Genomic DNA, 6,053 nt, shown 5'->3' with positions numbered 1-6,053 from the left:
GCAGATCAAATGTTTTATTACCCCCAGGAATACTGGTCATCAGGCAAACTCAAGAGCTGTGATGTGTGTTGACAGTCACTCGCATCAACTCATCCTATGTTATTGGAGTAAATGCTTCGGTAATCACTGGTCTTTCTGCTTTGTGGTTTAATTAAAGTGTATTTTCAGTATTGAATGAGACCATTAACGATCACCATTGGTCTGGTGTAAAGACTGCAGTATGCAAATTGTGTGTGAATGTTAAGTTTAGACCAAAGGACAACAGCCGTGGTTATCGTGAATGTTAATCATACAAATATCCATATCTTTAAACTGGATAAAAAGTAATGTGGCATATTAGTAGTCAGGCATTTAGCATAAGTTTGCCTGGAAATACCAGGTGATGTTTCTGTCTTTTTGTTTTTCAATTTGTTCTGATCAACAAACCCTTTTCAGGGTCCGAAGCAAAATTTGATTGATCCAGGTGTCATTTGTCATCATCATTCCCATTCTGACAGGCACAAGATGGACTTAGTTCACTTAAGCCTTCGCACTTTATGAAAATTATAAGTTAAGTTAGACGTGTTGCAGTGTTAGACGTGATGGGAAAACAATTTTCTGTGAAAATATCAAACCGTTCAAAGACCTTTGTGATTGTGCATTTGTAAATTTAACAAATCCTCTAATGTTAAAGCTTTCCAATGCTGCACATAACTTCTCAAAATCACAGTTCACTTTATTTATATTAGACATGGATTTTAAATTGTAGTTTTGTGGAGCAAAAATGCTTTGCCATAGGCAAATAGATACATTTTTGCGCAAGTACAGTGCCAGTCAAAAGTTTGGACACAGCAAGATGCCTACGAAGGAAAGTGATCGTGTCGTGTGCCCTGGCAGTCTGATCTGATCACAGTACAAATGCCCCAGGCTTGACCAGAGTGAAGGAAAAGCAGCTAATAAAAACTTAGCATATATGTGGGATCTTCAGGGCAGTTGTAAAAGCATCTCAGGAGGCCACCTCATGAAGCTGGCATAGAGGAGGCAATAGGGTCAACCAGGATCTGGAGCTATTAGGGTTAAGGGCCTTGCTCAGTGGTGCAATGATGGGCTCATTCTGCCGACCCAGGGATTTGAACCGACAACCTTCTGAGTCCCAACCCACAGAGCTGCCCCCTGCCACAAATTTATTTAATAAGTTTTTGGTCAGTGCATAATTTCTGGTATTTTATAGCTTTTCTATCTTTATAGTTATTCTAAAATGTAGAGAAAACTACAAATTAACCTTTATATGGGTAGGTGTGTCCATGCTTTTGACTGGTACTATATACAACATCTACTCATCCATCCACTATTCAATACAAGGGAGCTGACAGCATGGAGCATGTCCCAGGCAAATAAGGCCCACAGGGTGAGGGTGTGGTAGTGATTTTGTGTGTGTGTTGATTGACATCACATCTAGGGTGCAGCCGAGCCTCGTGCTGCACATTAGCAAGAACGCTTATTCCTTCAAAATACTGCCACCTTATAACTTAAAATGCTGCAGATTTTTATGACAAAATGATACAAAATTACTCCATAAGTTCAAACTTGAAAAATGAACTTGGTTTAATGAGTTTAGGCTAGCCACTGACACCAATTTGTAACGATCCGCACTTAATTCGTTTCAGGCAATGCCGCAAACCTCGAGGGCGATGCAATCATATACTGCACATTGAATTAAATCTGTTCAACTGCAGCTATTGCATGATATGAGACTTAGAATACGGTTATCGAATGAATTATGGACATTTCGTTTTATCACCGCTATAAATGAATGCAGCCGAACCCGTGTATATATTCAGCGCCAAAATAAGTGACTATCTTCCTAGTTAAGCTTCACAGCAGGCACGTGGTTAGCAGATTATTAACGTTGGATCAGTTTTATTCACAAATACGACCCGCTCGGGATCTTTCTACCCAGTGCCACTCCGGTTTTTTAAGACCCCTGCCATTAATCTAGAATAATATCTAGAAGAATCTAAAACGATCGTGTACTATTACGCTATTACTGATTACAGCAGCTTAAAAATGTAACACCGATCTTACGAGTTAATGCACTGCGAATCGTCTGTTTATATACCAGAACAGAGTTCCCCGATTCCAGCCCCGGAAGGCCAGAATCCAACACATTTTGCAGATTTCCATGCTCAAACACATCTAAACCAGCTAATTTCCAGGTTTACTGCGTGTGTTCAGACGTCCCGGAAGACTACTCTCTGTTCTCCACAAGATGGCAGTATGCAGTCAGAAAAGACTGTTTCCCCGAAATAACAGTTTTTTGCAGTTGTTTTCAGTTGTCTCAATTCTATGTCCCTGTTTTCAAAACACTTGACACATGCACCATATCAGTAGACTACGTGAACTAAATATATATAATATATATATAGTTTTGCATTGATTTAATACAAATGCATTCAATCAACACTTCTTCCAAAATTCATGAATACCTCTGTCATTGTGCGACAGCAGCAAATTTCTATTCCAATACAGCATTTTTTTCAGATATTTCGATACTCTGTTCAAAGTAGCTACATTTTAGTTCAAACCTAACAGAATTTAGATCACTAGATGGACATATGCTGCATTTTGACAAATTATACATATGCTTGAAATTAGATAGACTATCCTGATTTTAGCAAAAATGTATTCACTTTTTTAGTTTGCAGCTTTGTAGCCATCAACACAAAAGTGATCATAAATGTGCATGTAAATGTACATCACTGAAATGTGCATGTACACTATATGGACAATATTACTGGGACCACATTACACCCAACTTTTATGACATCTGATTTTAAATCCTTAGACATCAATATGGAGTTGCTCTCCCCCTCACGCTTGCAGCTATAACAACTGCCTTTCTTCTGGGAAGGCTTTCCACAAGATTTTGGAGTGTGTTTGTGGGAATTTTTACCCATTCATGCAGAAGGGCAATTATGAGGTCAGATACTGATGTTGAATTATCCAAAATGTCTTGCATAACAAGACATTTTGAACAATTCTATGCTTCCAATTTTGTGCGAACGGTTTGGAGAAGGAAGGCCCTTTTCTGTTCCAGCATGACTGTCCCAGAGCACAAAGCAAGGTCCATAAAGACCTGGTTGTGTGAGTTTGGTGTGGAAGATCTTGACTTGGTCCGCACAGAGGCCTGACCTCAACCCCATCAAACACCTTTAGGATGAACTAGCACAGAGACTGTGAGTCAGATCTTCATGTCCAACATTAGTACCTGACCTCACAAATGCTCTTCTGGATTAATGGGCAAAAATTCCCACAAGTGTGTTTCGTAAAGCACACTGTGTGTAGAGTTTTGATAAATTTCAAAATTCTTGTATTCCGTTCTCACTGAAAATCCATCACTATCAGAACTTTATGCATTTAGAGGCCATTTTACTCATGCTTAGATTCTAGTCCCATAACTGTTACTCATATGTTTCACTCAATTTACCATATTACTATCAAGACCCTTCCGAAATATATTGTAAAACTGACATGATATTAAATAAATGAAATGAAAATGAGACCAAGCACAGCTGGCATCAATTACAGATGATTCCCTAAGCAGGTGTATTCCCTAAGCAGGTGTATTCCCTAAACAGGTGTATTCCCTAAGCAGGTGTATTCCCTAAGCAGGTGTATTCCCTAAACAGGTGTGTTCCCTAAGCAGGTGTATTCCCTAAGCAGGTGTATTCCCTAAACAGGTGTATTCCCTAAGCAGGTGTATTCCCTAAACAGGTGTATTCCCTAAGCAGGTGTATTCCCTAAGCAGGTGTATTCCCTAAGCAGGTGTATTCCCTAAACAGGTGTATTTCCTAAGCAGGTGTATTCCCTAAGCAGGTGTGTTTCCTAAACAGGTGTATTCCCTAAGCAGGTGTATTCCCTAAGCAGGTGTATTCCCTAAACAGGTGTATTTCCTAAGCAGGTGTATTCCCTAAGCAGGTGTATTTCCTAAACAGGTGTATTCCCTAAGCAGGTGTATTCCCTAAGCAGGTGTATTCCCTAAACAGGTGTATTCCCTAAGCAGGTGTATTTCCTAAACAGGTGTATTTCCTAAGCAGGTGTATTCCCTAAACAGGTATATTTCCTAAGCAGGTGTATTCCCTAAACAGGTGTATTCCCTAAGCAGGTGTATTCCCTAAACAGGTGTATTCCCTAAGCAGGTGTATTTCCTAAACAGGTGTATTATCTAAGCAGGTGTATTTCCTAAGCAGGTGTATTCGCTAAACAGGTGTATTACCTAACTTGTGGCCAGATCCAGAGGAGTGGATGGATTAGCAGAACTACTACTATAGTTGTGGATCAACTGTAAGTATTTGTTTCGGCATGGTGGTGCAGTGGTTAGCACTGTTGCCTCACACCTCTGGGACCTGGGTTCAAGTCTCTGCCTGGGTCACATGTGTGTGGAGTTTGCATGTTCTCCCCATGTCGTCGTGGGGTTTCCTCCGGGTACTCCGGTTTCCCCCCACAGTCCAAAAACATGCTGAGGCTAATTGGAGTCGCTAAATTGCCCATAGGTGTGCATGTGTGAGTGACTGGTGTGTGAGTGTGCCCTGCGATGGGCTGGCCCCCCATCCTGGGTTGTTCCCTGCCTCGTGCCCATTGCTTCTGGGATAGGCTCCGGACCCCCCACGACCCAGTAGGATAAGCGGTTTGGAAAATGGATGGATGGAAGTTCTTGGCAAATTCCTGCAAAAATGCAGAATAACAAAAACAACAAACATATTGCAGAAGGGAATAACTGGCACTTCCACTGCAATTCCTATGCAGTGTCCTTGTTCAGAGAAACTTAACACCTTAAAGACTTAAGGAGGGGGACATGTTGCATGTGCTTCCTGTGCTGTGTGCATTTCCTCTTGCAGTCCAAGGACATGCAGTTAAGTTAATGGGCATCTCAAAATTTCCCACTGTGTGTGATTGTGTGCAAATGGCTGGGCTGCGATGGGCTGGTATTTTGAGGATATTCCCTGCCTTGTGTTCTGTGCTGCCAAGGATAGAAACCTGCCCGACCCCCTGCTCTCCCTCAGCCCTGGAGTCTCTGCTAAAAGGCATCTCAGTTAACTTGGACTTGCTACCTATCCCGTATTTCACAGGATTGTCCATTTTTTAAAAACAATATGGCGATTTGTCCTGTACTTTCGTATCCGGGCTAAAGTACAATTTAAGCGTCTGGACCCCACCCACCACTCGGTCAAGTACTATGCCATCGTAGGCAGGGGGGTCCCTGACAACTAAAATAATCCAGGTGCGTCTGACCATATTCATGTGCTTCTGGTTGCCATTATTTCAAATGTTCAAATGAAGTCATAATTAATGAAGTCATAATGAAGTTCAAATGAATTCATAATTGGTGATTCTGGGCTCCGAGCGTATGGATTTCCACTCCAGTCCAGAGTCTGATTTCCCACTTTGATATAACACATCCTTGTTAATAACAGACAGACTCCGACTGTGCTGTGCGACCAAGTCAGAAAGCCGCTAAGTACCAGACCATGGCGGGAGGGCACGTGCTGTGATGCATCACCACTAGCAACCAGCCACTCACAGCTGCATTTAGCCTCCTGTCAACAAAGCTCTATGTGCAACAATGCCAGCTGGGGGTGGGAGGGGAGCACGATCCAGATTGGAACTGCAAAGCAACAGCAGCACTGTGCTGGGTTTGATTGGGGGACAACGATTCTGTGTGACTCTTCTGCTCTGTCGATTCAATTGGTGCCTCTGCTTTTATACTTCACAAACCTGTCAGGAGGAAAATGGCAAGCTTCCCAGCAGGTGGCAGAGCCTGTTCATCGCAATTGCGATTTACCTATGGTAAATTTATGCAGTTTCCCTTACATCAACAAAGCCAAATACTAAATAAAATGTTTTACTGACCTTTTGAGGCAAATATTTGTATGAGGAAATTCCCACTTGTGATCTTTCTCAGGTGAGTTACATGACTAGAAGAGCCTGGTAGGAGCCAAGAAGGTAGTGATTACCTGAGCCAAGAAGTTGGGGTATGAGTAGTGGTGGACAAAATGAGGATTCATGGATTCATG

The sequence above is a fragment of the Brienomyrus brachyistius genome, chromosome 22 (assembly GCF_023856365.1).
Source record: "Brienomyrus brachyistius isolate T26 chromosome 22, BBRACH_0.4, whole genome shotgun sequence".
Lineage (NCBI taxonomy): Eukaryota > Metazoa > Chordata > Actinopteri > Osteoglossiformes > Mormyridae > Brienomyrus > Brienomyrus brachyistius.
The sequence above is the reverse complement of the archived record's forward strand: the minus strand, read 5'-3'. Positions refer to the sequence as shown.